Here is a 21,185-nt window from a genome sequence, read left to right as displayed (position 1 = left end):
ATTGCTGAAAATGTTAAGGTTTGCTTGCCTCAAACATGAAGTGTTGGGGAGGAGAACTGGTGGGAAGGAGGAAAAATCTGGTTTTCACTTTGGAAAGGAATTTTCTTGCCAACAAAGACAACTGAAACTTTGTAAGGTGATACATTCTTTTTAAAATTTGTGTGGGATCTTCCCAGTTTAGATCAAGTATTTCTTGGGACCTCGGCACTGTAGTTGATAAAAAATTGAAGATCCAGAATCTTCATGGAAAGCCTACCATTAATTGGGAAGTCACATGTGATACATTTAGAGAAAGTTACAAAGAATGGTTAATATATATGGGAATAAACTTAGAGTGATTTTAGAATTCAATATTTTTCCATAGTGAAGTTCCATGAAATGACTAGGCAAGGATTTTCTCTAACCTTGTCTTTGGCGCTAGATCGTGTATCTTGTCAGTGGAGAAAAGGGCACCACGAGAAGCTTTAAGAACAGCTTGGTGGTTCTGGCTTGTGCAGCTTGTATTAAGGAACCCTGGTGAGTTGCCAGGGACATAGGGATGAAGTGATAATTTTCTGTAATGTAAAAAACCCCAAAACTTCAAAAGCCCAGATGAGGACTGTACGATTACAAAAGGTAAAGAACACCGGATTTAGAAATCAAGTCTGGGTTTTAGTTTTAAGTATGATCTTGTATTAGCTACTTATCTTTTTTTGAGTCTCAGTTCCCTATCAGTGTGGGTTAATTCATATGGATACAAAGACATGTAAGTTACACAGAGGGTAAAACACGATTTTTAAGTATGTTTCTTACTAAAACTTTTCCAGAATTTGAAAAGTAAGATATGGAGAGATTTTGGATGTGTAGTTCAAATCCTCTAATGGTGGAAAAATTTATTCAGTACTCTTGAGGAGGGAACATACAGCCTATATTGAATATCTAGTCTATTTTTTGAAAACTTAAGTATTGGTCATTAACATCCGTATTAGAGCTTACCCACAGCCCTACCTTTACTTGGGCCTGAAGTTTGCAGTTAATCATGGCCTTGAATGTACTTTGTATGCCCCAAGACCCGCATCTTGCCATTCTCTTAGTGCCAAAGTCCGGAGGTAAAGTGAGAGTATCAGGCACATTTTGACAGACCTTACTGTGCCCCTCCCTCCTCCCGAACTGACCTGGCCTTTGTAAGCTTTTCCCCTCTCCAAGCCCAGGCCCCTTCCCTCTCCTTACGAGACTGCACTGCTGAAACTATTGGGCCACCTGGACAGTGGCAGCTTTAGTCCTGGCATCTGCGTCCCGTAACCCTGTCATCCTATTGGGCTAAGCTTCGTTAAGACCCCAAACAGATTACCACTAATACTCTTTTTGGCACCAGAACAATAATTCAAACACATCTAGTCTCGGGCAATGCCCAGTGCTTCTGTTTATTTTGTAATAGAAACATCACTCCAGAGTTCCAGTTGGAACGTTGAGGATGGTTTAATTCACTTTGCTTCTTATCCCTGTAATTCATTGCTGCCATCTAAAATAGAAGCCTGTCTAAAATAGAAAACTGTCCAATCATCAGTCCTCTCCTCATACTCCAATACTCTTACCTGCTATCCTCAATTCACGGTCCCACTGCTGCCCTTCCTGCCACTTTGCATTATAAAGGCCTTCACATCCCTGTTAATAAACATCCCTGCTTTTTCATTAACTGGAATGTGGCTCTCAGCCACATTTAGGATTATTTCAAGTGGAGGGTGCCCATTTTCTCACTATTACAAAATGAATGGGTGAGTTATAGGGGTTTGTTACCCCTATATTCCTGATCCATTGCCGTACTTTCTCTTTTAATAATTGTTTTTAAATTGGGGGATATTGGGGAACTGTTTTTCCAGGACATGTCAGCTCCATGTCAAGTTGTTTTCAATCTAGTTGGGGGCGCAGCTCAGCTCGAAGTCACGTCGTTTTTCATCTGGTTGTGGAGGGTGCAGCTCACTGGCCCATGTGGGACTGGAACTGGCAACATTGGTGTTATGAGCACCGTGCTCTAAACACTGAGCAAACCAGCCACCCCATTGCCATACTTTTGAGGCCTGTGCTATTGTACCATCTATCCTCATCACTGTCACCTCTGGTTAGTCTTATATTCATTGAGGCCTTTGGTGGTTCTTGGGCACCTCTACCCCAGGCCTTCTAGCATTCTGGACCATATTGATCATGGGCGACCTTACAGTTTCTGAACCTCCACCTTCAACAATCATTTTCACACCAGTCAGCAAACCAGTTCCAAGGCCATACCTTGGACTCTTGTCAAAAACTTTTTTCGGAAATGTTAAAATTCTAAGATCCTATTCATACTGCTCTGGTTTTTAATGTGTCGTCCTTTGATCTCTTCTTCTCACTGTATTTACTCTGACCTCAGGAAATCCCCAATTCCTTAATCACTTTTTTCTTCCCTCTGGCTTCACTCCCTTTTCCATTTGGCATAGATTTCATGGCCTATTACCCACTTGTGGCCTGTTTCCCCATCACTCTGGCCCTGCAGAAGCTGTCTGTGGATCATTTTCGCTACCTGCCTTTATTCTCATGGGCTGCTGAATACTACTGAGTTCACACCATTGATTGGTAGCACAACAAATTGACTCATGTTAGGCTGTTAACGCAGTTTAGCGGCCCCAGTGGTCCAATAATGTCTTCCAGTCTTAAAGGCTATTTCAGACTTTCATCTCTTGTCAAATCCCTGTCCTACCACCTCTTCCCTCAGCAGAGGCCTACCATCCTAACAGAGGAACTGAAGCTGACAGAAAATCTCTAAGCTTCCCTTGTCACCTGTACCATCAGCATCTCATCTCAGAAGAGGTGTCTGTCCTCTGGCCAACACTGAATGGACAGACAAGTCAGTGAATTCCATCCCAACTCCTTAGAGACTTTGTTCCCATCAGTCAGCCCCTCTCCTTTACCTTCAATGTCTCCTCGCTTCCTCAATAGCATATAAACATTCTAGTCTCCTGTATTAATATTCTCCCTTCAACCTGTGTTCCCTCTGCTGATCTTTTTCTAATTTCCTTCATAGCCAAGCCTGATTTGTTCTCTCAAATCCCTCTTCAATAATTGTAATTTTGATTCTACCCTCAACATTCCACTGAAATTACTCTTACTGAAATTTAACTACATGTTGCTAACTCCAGTGAACACTTTGATTCTTTCTTGACCTCTCTTCAGCATTTGACACTATTGTCTTCTCCCTTTTAAAAACTTCTCCATTGGCTTCTTGGCCACTACTTTTTAATAATTTTAACTTTCTCTAGCTGCTCTTCAGTCAGTCTCCTTTTCTGTTTACCCCCTTAAAATGATGTCATTAGAGGCTCCTTTATATTCTCCTTGGATGCCCTAGTCCACTTCCAGTTGCCACTTTTCAGGCATTTCCCAAATCAATATCACCTGCCCATGCTTTCTTTCTTTACTCTTTAATCAACTGTCTGATAAACATTTCCACTTGTATTTGTTTTAATCCCTCCAAACTCATTGTGTGAAAGACCACATGTACCTCCTTCCCACCCCAAACTAGTTTCTCTGTCTTCATTCCCTATTCAAAAAAATAGCTAGTTCCCCAACCCAAATTCTGTGAACCATCCTATATACTTTCTGATTGCTCACTTCCCCTTTATTAGATGGTCACAAAAATCTTTTAGATTCATCTCTCTTTTATCTCCATCTCCTTTGTTCCCATTGTGATGTTTTAGTTTAAGTCCTCATATTTTACCTGGATTTCTGTACTAGTCTTTACTCTGGCCCATATTTGGTTTTCTTCTAAATTATTATCAGAATGAACTATCTAAAGAGCCAATCTGTTCATTACATTTTCCCATGGAATCTGCCCCTGGGTGTGTATGCTGGGAGAGCTTCCCTATGTCTTTTGATTGAAGCATTTTATCCATGTACATTTAAAGTGATTATTGGTAGGTACATAGTTATTGCCATTTTATTATTCATATTTATGGGTTCTTTCCCCCTTCTTCTTAAAGAAGTCCCTTTAACATTTCTTGTAATATTGGTTTGGTGATGATGAATTCCTTTACCTTATTCTTGTCTGGGAAGCTCTTTATGTCCTTCGATTTTAAATGACAGCCTTGCTGGGTAAGGTAGTGGTGGTTATAGGTCCTTACTTTTCATCAATTTGAATATTTCCTGCCAATCCCTTCTGGCCTGCAAAATTTCTGTTGAGAAATCAGCTGACAGTCTTATGGGAGCTCCCTTGTAGGTAACTAACTGCCTTTCTCTTGCTGCTTTTAAGATTCTCTTTGTCTTTAACCTTTGGTATTTTAATTATGATGTGTCTTCGTGTGGGCCTGTTTGGGCTCATCTTGTTTGGGACTCTGCATTCTGGGCTTATATGTCTATTTCCTTCACCAAGTTAGGGAAGTTTTTACTCATTATTTCTTCAAATAGGTTCTCAATCCCTTGCTTTCTCTCTTCTCCTTCTGGTACCCCTATGATTTGAATGTTGTTATGCTTGATGTTGTCCCAGAGGTCTCTTAAACTGTCCTCATTTAAAAAAAAATAAATTTCTTTTTGTTTGTCCGTTGGGTGTTTTCTGCTATCTTGTCTTCCAAATCACTGATTTGATCCTTTGCTTTATCTGATATGCTGTTGATTCCTTCTAGTGTAGTCTTCATTTAAGTTATTCTTTTTTTCTGACTGATTCTTTTTTATGATTTCTATTTCCTTTTTTACACTTACTATATTTCTTTATTGAAGTTTTCACTGAGTTCTGTTCTTCCCCTAAGTGAATTGAGCATCCTTATAACCAATATTTAGAACTCTGTATCTAGTAGATTGCTTGCCTCCATTTCATTTAGTTATTTTTCTAGAGTATTCTCCTGTTATTTCATTTGGGACATGTTTCTTTGTCTTCTCATTTTGGCTCTTTCTTAGTGTTTGTTTCTATGTATTAGGTAGATCTGCTACATTTCCCATTCTTGGCAGGTTAGCCTTATGTAGTACTGTGTTTCCCTGAAAATAAGACCTAGCTGGACAATCAGCTCTGTGTCTTTTGGAGCAAAAATTAATATAAGACCGAGTATTATATTATATTATATTATATTATATTATATTATATTATATTACATTATACTATATTATATTTATTATACCCGGTCTTATAGTAAAATAAGACGGGGTCTTATATCAATTTTTGCTCCCAAAGATGCATTAGAGCTGATTGTCTAGCTAGGTCTTGTTTTCAAGGAAACAGTAGATGCCCTGTGAGGCCCAGTACTGCAGTCTCCCTGATCTCCTGCACTAGTGATCCAGGAGTGTCCCTTGTGTGGGTTGTGTGTGCTCTTCTGTTGTAGTTGAGCCTTGATTGCTGTTGGCACATCAGTGGGTGGGGTTGACCCTCAGACTGACTGGCTGTGAGGATTGGCTACGACCACTGCATACATTCTGTTGTGCAGCAGCTACCCCCCACAGTGTGCAATTCACCCCAGTGGGGCTATTGTGCCTACCAAGACCACCCTTTGGGTGTGCGCCCTGTGGAACTAATCAGGTGGTGCTCTGTTGTGGTCTGAAGCTGGCCACTATGTTCTAGGGCCTCATAGGAAGGGCTCCAGTACAAGATAAAGTCAGCTGCTACCTGTGTTGGTTTCCTGGCCTGGTAGGAGCTGCAGAGCGATCCACAGCTGGTAGCTGTATGTTAGACCTAGAGGTGCATGGGAGAGGCCACTCTGTGAACCAAGGCCAGCTGCCACCAATACCAATCTGGGGCAGTTCAGCAAAAGGCACAGGGCACACCAAGGCCAGCCACTGCCCTCTGAGTGACCATAAGGCACAGCTGCTAAACGAGCCTTCAGCAGTACATGAGTAGTATGAGGCAGGTTCTTAGGGAGTCACCAGGGTGGGACAAATGGTGTTCACCAGGTTAATGCAGATTCAGATTTGGTGCCAGTGCTGAACCTGGGGCCACTCAGCAGAGGCACAGGGCATACCAAGGCAAGTTGATGCTTGCCTGGGGCCTGAGGACCTTTGAGAATTTTAAAGAAAGACTGCAGCATGGGCCAAAACGGACACCTCTGAAAGAGCCTCTGCAGTTCACTGGCTGAGGCCCGCTGCCTGCTGCTGAGTGAGCTTCTGGTGGTGTGTGCGTTGGGTGGGGTTGGGTCTCAGAGTCATCAGGGTGGTGAGAGTAGTATTCAGCAGGTTAACGCAGATTCAGATTTCATGCTCCCTTGCAGGATGTGTGGGAGCAGGGCTCAACACAGGGACAATGGCGTTTTTCCCTCCTGCCCTCTCTCTGAAGCCACACCACTTAGTTTTTCCCTGTATGTCTCTGGCGCCCTCTGAGCCACTATCCCTAGGCTGGACCCCATGGCGGAGAAGCTCTGTGAGTGAGTTTGTGTACAGGCCCTTTAAGAGGATACATGGGTTTCCAGCAGCCTTCCATCTCACACAGAGGGATGAAATCCCTGCTGATTTTCACAGCCAGATGATGTGGGAGCTCCTCTTCCTGGCACTAGTGTTCCAGACGGGGGAGCCCAGTGTGGGGGTTGGGACCCCACCTCTGAGGGGACCGCTGCAGCTGAGATATCCCTCCCGATTCTCAATCACCACATAGGTGTATGGGACTAGCCCATTTTTTTTTTGTCTTCACCCCTCCTACCAGTCTCAATGTGGCTTCTGTCTATCCTTAGTTATAGGACTTCTGTTCAGGTAGTCTTCAGATGGTTCTTCTGGCTGATTGTTCTATAAGTTAATTGTACTATGGGTGTGGTTATGGGAGGAGGAGAGCACAGCATTTAGCATCTTGACCCAAGGAACTCCCAAGTATTAGGATTTTTAAAAGTTTCCAGGTGATTATAATCATGAGCCAGGTTTGAGAACCACAGTTCTAAATGCATTATAAGGAATCTTAATTATTTTTAAGCATTGTGTATAATAAGGGTATTTCACATATTTTCAAATTTGTGCCTCTCTATGCCAGCATGTGCCACCATCACTAATATGACAAGATTATAAATTTGATAATGGAATTTAATAGACCATTCTATTATTTTCCCTTTATACCTTTTAGTATTTATTTCTGTCCCCAAGGTATTGTAAAACTTCTCTAGTCTGATTTTTCCCTTTGGCTCATAAATTATCAGCAATCGAAGTTATCTTCCTGAGATAATGTAGTGTCCAGAAATGATTGCAACATATTGTTGTTGACCACATCTGTAAAGTCATTTTTTAAAGTCTTTCACATTGCTGGTTTCTTCATTAGATGTTTTGCTGTGTGACTAACTTCTCTGTCAAATATAGATTTTGCTTTATAAATACACTAATATTTCCAAAACCTTTTGGGAAAAATATATTTCTTGTTTTTTAAAAACATAGTACATGCACATTTGTTTTAAAAAATACTAAAAAGAAATAAATGAAAAATCACCCTCTTCAAAACATGACCACTGTTAAGATTTAACCAAATTTACTTTCAGACAGCTATCTATATATTTATGTATGCATATATACAAACATATACACCTTTATGTAAATGAAGTCACACTATGTACTGCTTTCTATCTTGCTTCTTTTACTTAATAATGAGAACATTTTGTGTAAGACAATAGATATAGATTTGTGTTATTTTTTAGTGGTTATCTACTTTTGCATTAAATTGAATCTTAATGATATTTAAGAGCTATGTATATTGAGGACATTATTTCTTTATCTTGTGTTGTAAATTTTGGACCACTTTGTTAGTCTTTTACCTTTATTTATGTTTTTTCTTTATAGAGGTTATTAAATATTATGCTATAAACTTAACCTCTTTAATTTCTTTTTCTTTTTTTTAAAAAGATTTTATTGAGGAAGGGGAACAGGACTTTATTGGGGTACAGTGTATACTTCCAGGACTTTCTTTTTTTTCCAAGTCAAGTTGTCCTTTCAATCTTAGTTGTGGAGGGTGCCGTTCAGCTTCAAGTTGTTGTTCTTTCAGTCTTAGATGTGAAGGGCACAACTCAGCTCCTGGTCCAGTTGCCATTGCTAGTTGCAGGGGGCGCAGCCCCCCATCCCTTGCGTGAGTCAAACCGGCAACCTTGTGGTTGAGAGGATGCACTTCAACCAACTGAGCCATTCGGGAGCTCAGCGGCAGCTCAGCTCAAGGTGCCGTGTTCAATCTTAGTTGCAGGGGACGCTGCCCACCATCCCTTGTGGGATTTGAGGAATTGAACTGGCAACCTTGTGGTTGAGAGCCCACTGGCCCATGTGGGAATTGAACCGGCAGTCTTTGGAGTTAGGAGCATAGAGCTCCAACTGCCTGAGCTACCGGGCCGTCCCACCTCTTTAATTTATAATTCCTAGTTTTCCTGACATGCTTGGAAGGACCTTCTCCTCTACAAGATAATAAAAATAACTCCATGATTTTGCTTAATATTTTTATAGTTTTATTGATATTAATTCTGTGTTCCATCTTGAATTGATTGGTTTGGAAATGTCAAGTTTCTTTAGATGATTCCTCTCTTGACTACATTTCCTAAATTTTTTTTAAATATTTTTTTATATATGTTTTTTTTTATTGGGGAAGGGGAACAGGACTTTATTGGGGAACAGTGTGTACTTCCAGGACTTTTTTCCAAGTCAAGTTGTTGTCTTTTCAATCTTAGTTGTGGAGGGTGCCATTCAGCTTCAAGTTGTTGTCCTTTCAGTCTTAGTTGTGGAGGACGCAGCTCAGCTCCAGGTCCAGTTGCTGTTGCTAGTTGCAGGGGGCACAGCCCGCCATCCCTTGTGGGAGTCGAACCGGCAACCTTGTGGTTAAGAGGATGCGCTCCAATCAACTGAGCCATCCGGGAGCTCAGCGGCAGCTCAGCTCAAGGTGCCGTGTTCAATCTTAGTTGCAGGGGGCGCTGCCCACCATCCCTTGCGGGACTCGAGGAGTTGAACCGGCAACCTTGTGGTTGAGAGGATGCGCTCCAACCAACTGAGCCATCTGGGAGGCAGCTCAGCTCAAGGTGCTGTGTTCAATCTTAGTTGCAGGGCATGCTGCCCACCATCCCTTGCAGGACTCGAGGAATTGAACCAGCAACCTTGTGGTTGAGAGCCCACTGGCCCATGTGGGAATCGAACCGGCATTCGGAGTTAGGAGCATGGAGCTCTAACCGCCTGAGCCACTGGGCCGGGCCGGCCCCCATTTCCTAAATTTTTTACAGCATACTCTTTCACTCTTCTAAGAATTTGAGTATCTGCCTTGCATTTCTATGCATGTGTAAATATAGTCATTCCAAGACCTCTAATATGCAAACACAACTTTATATATGTGTATACATCCAGTATACTCACTGCATTAGTTATCTTTTGCTGTATAACAACAATACCAAATATTTAGCAGCTTAAAACAACACACATTTATTACCTCACAATTTCTGTGGGCCAAGAATCGGCACAACTTTGCTGGGTCCTCTGCTTCAGGGTCTCACAGGCTGTCATCAAGGTGATGTTTGAGGTTTCTATTTCATTTGAAGCTTGCCTTTCAAGCTCACGTGGTTGTTGTAGCATTTAGTTCCGTGTGGGTCATCATACTGAGGACCTCCGTGTCTTGTTGCCTGCCAGCTAGAGGCCATCCTCAGTCCCTTGCTTCATGCAATTTCCCAACATGGCCCCTTGTTTCCTCAAAGTCAGCAACAGAGAGACAGATGTTACAATCTTATATGCCGTAATTACATACATATGTGTTTAATCACATACATCCTGTCACCTTTGCCATATTCTATTGGTGGGAAGTAAACCACAAGTCCTGATCACACTCAAAAGGAGGAGGTCACAGAGGATAAGAATACAAAGAGGCCGGGGTCATAGGGGGCTACCTTAGAGTCTGTCTTCTACCCTGGCAGTCAATGTAATACACTGTATCAGATTCAGACTAAAGTGCTTGAGAAAGAAGCTAATCCTTGAGAAAGAAATTAATTCCTTAGGTTTAACAGCATTCACTCTATCCATACGTTCCTATTCAAGTTAGTTTGAAAAACAAAAACAAAAGTGTAATGGCTTTGTTTTCCTAATGTTCATGAGAAGAAAAGCAGTAACTGTCTTCACTTGGGCTAAACTTCTATCAGACTGCAGCAATTTGGGGTAATTATAACTGCCCTTTGGCCAATTCCCTTCTATGTTCAATGGAACAAATCTTCTGCTTCTTAAAGAAATAGAGATCTCCAAATCTCATCAAGTCTATTTCTATGTGTTCTGAGTTCCTGGACTCTGGACTTTGGAGTGTGAGTTCCAAACACACTCCAAATTGTTCATATACTTTTTAATGTCTATGCAAAGCATTCTTTTAATCTTTAAACTACAATCTGGATGAAGGAATCAGATCTTGAATTTTTTTTTTCATTAATTTTATTGGGGTGACAATTGCTAGTAAATTTACATAGATTTCAGGTGTACAATTCTGTATTACATCGTCTATAAATCCCATTGTGTGATCACCACCCAGAGTCAGTTCTCCTTCCATCACCATATATTTGATCCCCTTTACCCTCATCACCCACCCCCCACCCCCTTACCCTCTGGTAACTACTAAATTATTGTCTGTGTCTATGAGTTTTTGTTTCTCATTTGTTTGTCTTGTTCTTTTTGGTTTATATACCTCATATCAGTGAAATCATAGGGTTCTCTGCTTTTTCTGTCTGACTTATTTCACTTAGCATTATTCTCTCGAGATCCATCCATGTTGTCACAAATGCTCCTATATCATCTTTCCTTAACGCCGAATAGTATTCCCTTGTGTATATGTACCACAACTTCTTTATCCATTCATCTATCGAAGGACATTTTGGTTGTTTCCATGTCTTGGCCACCGTAAACAAAGCTGCAATGAACATTGGCGTACACGTGTCTCTATAGAGAAATGCTTTTATATTTTTTGGGTAGATACCCAGGAGAGGGATTGCTGGGTCATATGGTAATTCTATTTGTAATTTTTTGAGGAACCTCCACACTGCCTTCCATAGCGGCTGCACCAGTCTGCATTCCCACCAACAGTGTATGAGAGTTCCTTTTTCTCCACAGCCTCTCCAACACTTGTTACTATTTGTTTTGTTGATGAAAGCCATTCTGACTGGGGTGAGGTGATATCTCATTGTGGTTTTCATTTGCATTTCTCTGATGATTAGCGATGTTGAGCATTTTTTCATATGTCTATTTGCCATTTGTATATCCTCTTTGGAGAAATGTCTCTTCAGGTCCTCTGTCCATTTTTCAATTGGGTTGTTTGTTTTTTTGTTGTTGAGTTTCATGAGTTCCTTGTATATTTTGGATATTAGCCCCTTATCAGAGGAACTGTTTGCGAAAATCTTCTCCCATTCAGTTGGTTGCCTCATTATTTTGTCAATAGTTTCTTTTGCTGTGCAGAAGCTTTTCAGTTTCATATAATCCCATTTGTTTATTTTAGTTTTTACTTCCATTGCCTTTGGAGTCAAATTCATAAAATGCTCTGAACCCAAGATCCATAACTTTAGTACCTATGTTTTCTTCAATGCAGTTTATTGTGTCAGGTCTTATGCTTAAGTCTTTGATCCATTTTGAATTAATTTTGGTACATGGTGACAGATAGCAGTCCAGTTTCATTCTTTTGCACGTAGCTATCCAATTCTGCCAGCACCATTTATTGAAGAGGCTGTCTTTCTTCCATTGTATGTTTTTAGCTTCTTTGTCAAAAATTATCTGTCCATATTTATGTGGTTTTATTTCTGGGTTCTCAATTCTATTCCATTGGTCTATGTGTCTGTTTTTCCGCCAATACCAAGCTGTTTTGATTATTGTAGCCCTGTAGTACAAGGAAAAATCAGGGAGTGTGATACCTCCAGTATTGTTCTTTTTTTTTAATATTGCTTTGGCTATTCGGGGTCTTTTGTGGTTCCAAACAAATCTGATGATTTTTTGTTCTATTTCTTTAAAAAATGCCATTGGGATTTTAATGGGGATTGCATTAAATCTGTATATGGCTTTGGGTAATATGGCCATTTTAACTATGTTGATTCTTCCAATCCATGAGCACGGAATGTCTTTCCATTTCTTTGTGTCTTCTTCAATTTCTTTCAAAAATGTCTTATAGTTTTCAGCATATAAATCCTTCACATCCTTGGTTAAGTTTATTCCTAGGTATTTTATTCTTTTTGCTGCAATTGCAAAAGGAATTGTTTTTTCTATCTCTTTTTCTGAGATTTCATTGTTGGTATATAGGAAAGCAATGGACTTTTGTACGTTGATTTTGTAGCCAGCAACTTTACTGTATTCATTGATTGTTTCTAATAGCTTTTTGGTGGAGTCTTTAGGGTTTTCTATATATAGCATCATGTCATCTGCAAAGAGTGACAATTTAACTTCTTCATTCCCAATTTGGATGCCTTTTATTTCTTTCTCTTGCCTGATAGCTCTGGCGAGGACTTCCAACACTATGTTGAAAAGCAGAGGTGATAGGGGACAACCTTGTCGTGTTCCTGAACGTAGAGCAAAGGGCTTCAGCTTTTCACCATTAATTATGAGATTAGCTGAGGGCTTGTCGTATATGGCCTTTATTATGTTGAGGTATTTTCCTTCTATACCAATTTTAGTAAGTGTTTTAATCATAAATGGATGTTGTATCTTGTCAAATGCTTTTTCTGCATCAATTGATAGAATCATATGATTTTTGTCCTTTATTTTGTTTATGTGATGTATCACATTGATGGATTTGCGAATGTTGAACCATCCTTGTGCCCCGGGGATGAACCCCACTTGGTCGTGATGAATAATCTTTTTAATGCATTGTTGTATTCGATTTGCTAGAATTTTGTTTAGGATTTTAGCATCTGTATTCATCAGAGATATAGGTCTGTAGTTTTCTTTTTTTGTGTTGTCCTTACCAGGTTTTGGTATCAGGGTAATGTTGGCCTCATAAAATGAGTTAGGGAGTACTGACTCTTCTTCAATTTTTTGGAAGAGTTTGAGCAGGATTGGTATTAGATCCTCTTTGAAAGTTTGGTAGAATTCACTGGTGAAGCCATCTGGTCCAGGACTTTTGATTTTGGGAAGGTTTTTGATGACTGATTCAATTTCGTTACTGGTGATCGGCCTGTTAAGATTTTCCAGTTCTTCATGATTCAGCCTTGGAAGGCTATATGTTTCTAAGAACTTGCCCATTTCTTCTAAGTTATTAAATTTGGTGGCATATAGTCCTTCATAGTATTCTTGGATAATTCTTTGTATTTCTGTGGTGTCCGTGATAACTTCCCCTTTTTCATTTCTGCTTTTGTTAATTAGTGTCTTCTCTCTTTTTATCTTAGTGAGTCTAGCCAAGGGTTTGTCGATTTTGTTAATCTTTTCAAAGAACCAGCTTTTTGTCACATTAATTTTTTCTATTGTCTTTTTGTTCTCTATTTCATTTAGTTCTGCTCTGATTTTTGTTATTTCCTTTCTTCTGCTGACCTTGGGTTTCGCTTGTTCTTCTTTTTCTAGTTTTTTAAGGTGTAACATGAGGTTATTTATTTGGGATTTTTCTTGTTTCTTGAGATAGGCCTTGAATTTTTTAATTCTTAAGTTTCACAGTATGCATAGTTAAGAGCCTTGGCACATTTATTTCTTCTTCCTGTATATATTTTTCCTTCTGTGGCCTCATGCTTTTAGAGGCTGTCAGCAAAAATTTCTGTATTTTCCATTCACAGATATGGAAATGTGAGGATTCTCTCATCTTTGAAATTACTCACATCTTTCCCATGCATCCTTAGAGTTTCTGTTTTGTTTTTAGGAATGTAAGTTGGGAGTTTAGTAAATTGATTTCTTTATATGTTGTAAGAAAGGATAGGAGGCAAGAGAAGAAACCGGAAGCAGAATTCAGAGTTTTAAAGTATCTCATCCCAAGTTTGTAAACTAATAATAATTCTTTTCTAAGGTAATAAGATTGCCATCTCTGCTACTGATAGGCAATTCCTACATCTGCACTTAATTTGTTTACAACTCAGCAAGGGCATGAGTCAGTGGTGGTTTTGTTTGTTTTGCAGTTTTTTTTTGGGGGGGGATATTTAGGGGACAGTGTGTTTCTCCAAGACCCATCAACTCCAAGTAGTTGTCCTTCAGTCTAGTTGTGGAGGGCGCAGCTCAGCTCCAAGTCCAGTCGCTGTTTTCAATCTTTAGTTGCAGGGAGCTCAGCCCACCATCCCATGCGGAAATCGAACCAGTAACCTTGCTGTTGACAGCTCGCACTCTAACCAACTGAGCCATCCGACCACCCCTCCAGCAGCTCAGCAGCATCCGTTATCTTCAATCTAGTTGTGGAGGGCGCAGCTCACTGGCCCATGTGGGAATCAAACCAGCAACCCTGTTGTTCAGGGCTCATGCTCTAACCAACTGAGCCATCCAGCCGCCCTTGCAGTTCTTTTCTTGATAGTCGTAATATTCTATTTTTCTAGGTTCTGTGGAGATATATATACTGGGGGTGCCAAAATGATGTATATACATGACTTGTAGTCGTCTTTTGTTATCAGTATATATTGAGTATTACAATTTTAGTAGTTTTTTCCTCTCTTAATATGTGTATACGGGAGTGACCAGTTGGCTCAGTTGGTTAGAGCGCGGTGCTCTTAATAAGGTTGCCAGTTCGATCCCCATATGGGCCACTGTGAGCTGCGCCCTCCACGACTAGATTGAAACAGTTACTTGACTTGGAGCTGGTGGTCCTGGAAAAACACACTTAAAATAGATAAAAGTTTTCAAAAAATGTGTATACATTTTTTGGATATATGTTTATACCTATATCTATGTCTGTATCTATATCTATAATTTTCATCCTAAATCATGTCTTAGAATTACATAGCCCTAAGATTTCCAGGCACCCTAACGTGAACTTTTCCATGCTTCTGTTGCCAGTAGAGTAGTACCTAAACTATTCCTATAAGATGGCTAATGCTTGCCTGAAAAATGTCTGGGAAATACTACGTATAAATAGCCTAGTTCCATCTTGTTTTTTTGAATATGACTAATTAAACTACTATTGCACGATAAATATTTGTTTACCAAGAAATGATTTTTCTGTTTTTCAGATGGCTGCAGTTGTGGGGAGGTATTGAGACTATGGGAGCTGAGTGGACAGGCAGAGTGAGAAAGAGGTGTTGTGTTGAGTTCACATGAAATTCCCAGTTCCCAGTTCAGCTAAGCTGGGTTTTTCCAAAGTTTTATCTGCACCCTCTCTGGTTGGCAGAGAAGGGAGGAAAGAGAGAAATTTTGTTTTAATCTAAAGAACAGAAATTGTTCTAGAACAAATGTTTGTTCTAGAAATTTGTTCTAGAACAAGTGTTTCTACAATAAAGATAGTGTTAGAATATTTTGATGGGGTTGTAGATGAAGCTAGAATGAAATACGAAAAATTCTGTTATGAGGGACTACTGATATCTACCAGAAATTGAGGGATAACACACTCGCTGTTTTTCAAGCCATTCCTTTCCAAGTGATCAGGAAGCACTGCTTTTAGGTCACTGTGGGGAAGGGGGGAAGTCCCCTTTCTCTCCTCTCGTTCTTTTTGCATGGATGGATAATCAGATCAACAGGAGGCAGACTGACAAAAGAAAATCAAATTTAATATTGTGCACACACAAATCCCACATATATGAGAGGATCAGAGGTAAAAAAGGGGGTTGAGGTACATAAGAAATCGTGAGCTAGGATGAGGTAATGCACCTTGGGGGCTTCAAAGGTCATTGCATGATGATAAGAAGAGCGGATGTTTAGTAAATAGAAGATACCATGTTTCCCCCAAAATAAGACCTAGTCGGACAATCAGCTCTAATGACTCTTTTGGACAAAACATTAATATAAGACCTGGTCTTATTTTAATATAATATAAGACTGGGTCTTATATAACGTAATATAATATAAGACCCGGTCTTATATTAATGTTTGCTCCAAAAGACGCATTAGAGCTGATTGTCCGGCTGGGTCTTATTTTTGGGGAAACATGGTAGTCAAAGAAGTCATCTCATATGGGCAAGATCTTTAATTCAAATTCTTCTAGGTATTTGGGGGGGAGCACAGAAGTTTCTCTGGAGCCTGAAGCTAAAATTGACTTTAATTCAAAGTAATCTGCGCACCACTGAGGCACATCTTGGGGTGGTTCATTCTGAACCCCCACAGTTCCCTCCTCTGAAATTTCTCTGGAAGTTTCACATATTAAAAGCTGAGCTGGTTGCTGTGGAGAGAGAGAGAAGATGTTAGTAAGTGAGTGGTAAGGGATCTGCAAAGGGAGGAAAGAACATAGATTAGAATGAGAATGACTAAACAGAAGAGAACAAATCAAAGCGTGCTTCCGCACACCCCATTAAACCAGTTCCCCAAGCCTGGCAATATGTCAGTCCAGTAAAATGTCTTTGCTTCATTTATCTGATGGAAGATATTAATCCTGTCTTTTAACAAATTTTAGTTAGATACTGCTTGTCCTGTCTGGCTTACACAGAAGCAGCATTTTCACCAGTGATCACACAAGCTCCTTCTTGTTGAGCTGTCAGTGTGTCCAAAGCGCATCTGTTTTGGAGAACCACAGAGGCCAAGCCGCCAACCTCTAACTGGACTATTTTGGAAGTTTGCATGGTGGTATTAAACTCTTGGTCCATTACCACGGAGGTGTTTATGATTGCCTTTTCCAATTCATATTCTCCAAAGCTTGGGAATAAGGCACTCGATGCTTAAAAGAACTTAAGAGTTATGATACACAAGCAGATTTTCTATAACTTCTTGATTGGCATGTTTGTATGGCACAATTCTATGGACAAAGGAGCCCATAGTGGAGGTTTTAGAGAGTGAGGAAATAGAGTTGATAGAGACAGGTACTCTGCAGTCAGCTTTCTGATTAATAAATGTAGAAAATTATTAATAAAAAGGTGTTTGGGTTTTTTTAGTGCGTATACACTAAATGTGCATATATACTAAATGATATGGGGGTGTCAATAGGGATTGAAGATAAGTGGAAGCAGTTTCTTGATTTGAGATCTTGGCAAAAGCTGTCTGCTTTGTGGTGCCATTGGCTTCTGGGGCCTGCGAATCATGGCCCTGGAAATCCTGTTTAATGTCACCTGTTGGGATTACCTCCCAGTTGTCTGGAGAGTGACGGCATGGCTTGCACAGATCCAGGAGGACTTTTATTTTGCTGGCAGTGTACGTGATCAGCAGTATTTCATCAGGGCCTTCCCACTGAGGTGACAGTGCGTGTTTTCTTTTGAAGACCTTGGTGTACACCCAATCTCCTGGTCGAAAGGGATAGCAAGGCTTGTCAGTCGGTGGGGACCATGCCTCTTTTACCTGTTGATGATACGTGTCAAGTATACCAGTTAGTTCACGTGGATAGCTAGTCATAGTATCAAACTGTTCATGTAAGGTCCCATATGTCCACTTAATCCACGAGTGGGAGGTTTAGAGATGCCAGCAGGTACTGGCTGTCCAAAGACTGTTTCAAAAAGGGGAAATCCACGTCTCCTGTTTGGAGAACTTGAATCTTTATAAGGGCCAAGGACAAAGCTTCCAGCCACTTAGGTCCAGTCTCTTGGTAGATTTTTCCTAAAGTCCTTTTTATATTTAGATTTACACATTTCACTTGCCCTGCTGTTTGAGGATGGTATGAGATATGAAATTTTAATGAGTACCCCAGAGATTTTGCAAACAAGTGGTTTACCTCTGCTGTAAAATGAATTCCTTGGTCTGATTCAAATCATAAAGGAATACCAAACTGAGGAATAATCTCAGTTATTAATTTCTTTACCACTGTAGTGTAGGCATCAGCAGGTCTAGTTGGATAGCATTAGGTCCACCCGCTACACGCAGACAATCAACAAACAGTGAGAATAGCCTAAAGTCTGTAATATCCATTTGGAGCGCCACAAAGGGGCAGTGTAGGTCTCAGAGGACTTCCTGGGGTACATTGATTTCTCCCAGGAATTTGGTGGGATTTACAAGTAGTGCACTGGGAAATAATTTGGTCACAAATGTTGTGCATGCCAGGACAACAGCAATTGTCTTTTGTAGTCGCACAACAGACTAGCCAACTGTCCCTCCATGTCTTTTCTTAAGGAAAGAAGAGTCTGTGAGATTGTGCCTTTCTGGGACTCTGTTCCATCCTTGTGTTTACACCTTATGTCTCTTTGGTCCCCAAAAGATGGTTTGCAGCCAAAGACGGGTAAGATATCTCACGGGAGATACAACCTAAGCCAGGCGGAACCGAGTGGGGACCCCCAATGAGCTGCCTTAAACAAATATGGGAAAGGGCCTTGCCTCCCCTTCCCCCTGCTTGGGAAAGTCTGTTGCCCGCTCTGGCTTTTCCCTCACAGCTGTCAGTTAGAAAAGTAATGAGGAGAACGAAGACCAGTAATCTCTTATATCTGAGAGACTTAACACTGAGAAGATATTTACCTTAAGTAAAATATAGTGGGACGTTGTACTTCTGCTGTTTAAAGACTAAGATAAATTGGCTTGGGATGTTTATATGATGAATGAGTCTCACAGACCGTGCCATAAAACACTGTGACTCACTTGTATACTGGTCAATAAAAGCCTCCAGTCGGCTTTGTTCGGGGCTCCAGTCCTCTGAGACTGAGAGACCCCTGGCCTTCGGAGAGATTTAATTGCATTAAGTCTCTGTTTGCTTCTTTCTTAAAAGCTCAACCCAAACTGCCCCTTCTCGCACCCTCACTGCCCGTGTTGCGCTGGATGCGACAGTCTCTAATTATCCCCCGTTTGCACTTCTGTCCCATCAAATGGGACAGAAGTGCAAGCAAGCCAAAAAGTTAAAAGAAAAGGAGCTATAGGAAGTAGCAATTATATGCCCATCAGCATTAAGAGTACCCACAGAAGTTAAGAATCCAAATTGTGCCAACAGTGTGACAGATTCCAAAGGCATGTCTTTTCTTTCAGCCAATGTGCAAACTCTTGTAAGAACTATGAGTTCAGCAGCTCGGACTGATTTTACAGTGGGCAAAGAATATGCCTCATATTCATGTAGTTTCCTGTGGGGAAACTACAGCATAGCCAGTTACTGTGTTTCCCCAGAGATTTTGTTTACAGGAGCCATCACAAAATAAAAGTAAGCCTGGGTTGTCTAAAGGGATGTCTGAGAGATCCTCTTGTGGCTTTGAGACCATTTCTATAGCTGTGAGGCAAACATGTGGGGTAGAGTGGGGCTGTCCATCACCGGGAAGGGGAGGTAAAGTAACGGGATTCAAAGTGTTACAATGATGTAAGATGATGGAAAGATTAGTTATGAGAGCCTATTCATAGGTGGTCTGCCGCTATGTGGAGAGGTGCTGTGCCCTATGAACTTGTAAAATAGCAGACATAGCATGGGGAACATAAAGGTGAATGGCGGAGCCTAACATTAGAGTATTGGCTTTGTCAATCAAGGTGGCAGCTGCAGCCACCGCCCGTAGGCATGGGGGCATGCCTGATGCCACAGGGCCTAATTGGCATGAGAAATATGCTATAGGATGGAGCAGAGAGGCAAAAGATTGTCCTAGAATGCCTGCAGCAATCCCATTATTTTCTTGACAGTATAAATGAAAGGGTTTGTCAAAGTTAGGTAAACTAAGAGTTCAGGGTGTGGACAAGGCTAATTTTAGGGCAAGGAAATAAAAATGCCCTTTTCATTACATTTTGTAGTGGTATTAAATTTATGTAACAAATCTCTGCAAAGAAGATTTTCTGGTGAGCAGTTTGAAACTAGAAAGGCACAATGGGTGTTAAGAGGGCCTAAGGATATTGGGATGGGCTGAGATAGGCAATGAAATAGGTTGCCCAGAGATTCCAACAGCTTCCATAGAATCAGAGGTGACAAGTAGGAATAGTAGAGAAAGCCTCACTGAGGCAGGGCATGTAGCCTAGGAAATTGTCAACTCCCAGGTACGGGAGGTGCCTCACTGGCTACACAAGCAACAAGTAACTGTACCCAGTACCTGCTGCTGCTGAAGAAAGACAAGAACCAGTTTCTTCCAGCTAGGGTGGTCCCCATACTTGAACCTGACCATTAGCTAATTATAATCTCATTATAATCTCATTTGCATTGTGATTACTACAATGGGGTGTGACCAAAACCTGCCCCCCCCCCCCGAGGTATAAATACCCATGGTCAGGTCTTCCTGGAGAGATGCTTCTTGGAGTTTGCCTGCACTTTCCTCTCAAGCATGTATGTACTTTCATTTTCAATAAATCACTTTCGCTTTCCTGCATCTGTCTCACTCTTGCCAGATACAAGAACCCTGTCACCGCAGCTCTGGGTTGAGTCGTCTCTTGGACTTCACCATGAGCCTCCCGTGACAGCACCAGTGTCAATTAAGAAATTCAGTTCTCTGTCCTCTACTTTAAGCTTCATGGTAGGCTCTGGAATATGACTGAAGATTGGCTAACCACCTCATTTGGGGGGAAACTGCCTCTCAGGAGGAGAGCAATTAACATTCTGAGGGTGCTGGGACCTAGGGGAGTTGCTATACAATCTTTCTTTCCTCTTAAATTCAGGACAATTTCTCTTCCAATGTCCTGGTTTCTTGCAATATCTGCAATTGTTTCAAGACAAATAGCAAGAGCTGAGTGCGCCTTGATTTATTCTCAGTCATAATTTTGCTTCTCTAAAGATTCAAGTTGCAGAGCAAGAATTGTTGCCTTTAATTCCTTTTTTCTTAACTCACCCCCCCTTTTTAAAAAAGATTTTATTGGGGAAGGGGAACAGGACTTTATTAGGAAACAGTGTGTACTTCCAGGACTTTTTTCCAAGTCAAGTTGTTGTCCTTTGAATCTTAGTTGTGGAGGGTGCCATTCAGCTTCAAGTTGTTGTCCTTTCAGTCTTAGTTGTGGAGGGCGCAGCTCAGCTCCAGGTCCAGTTACCATTGTTAGTTGCAGGGGCACAGCCCACCATCCCTTGCGGGAGTCAAGGAATTGAACTGGCAACCTTGTGGTTGAGAGCCCACTGGCCCACGTGGGAATCGAACCGGCAGCTTTCAGAGTTAGGAGCATGGAGCTCTAACCGCCTGAGCCACTGGGCCGGCCCAGATTTGGTTTTTAATTTTTGTTCTAAGTCTGACTTTTATTTTTTAATTTTATCAAGGGATTCCTCAAGCCTAGACTTTATACTTTTTTGTTTTCCATTCCATTTGATCCTCCCATAAATACCAATAAGGCAGTTGCTTGGAATGAGAATTCTTTAACATTTTTTTCAAATAAAGAAGTTTTTCCAATTCAAAAGGTCC

This window comes from Rhinolophus hipposideros (genome assembly GCF_964194185.1).
Source record: "Rhinolophus hipposideros genome assembly, chromosome: 9".
Taxonomy (NCBI): Eukaryota; Metazoa; Chordata; class Mammalia; order Chiroptera; family Rhinolophidae; genus Rhinolophus; species Rhinolophus hipposideros.
Note: the sequence above shows the minus strand (reverse complement) of the source record.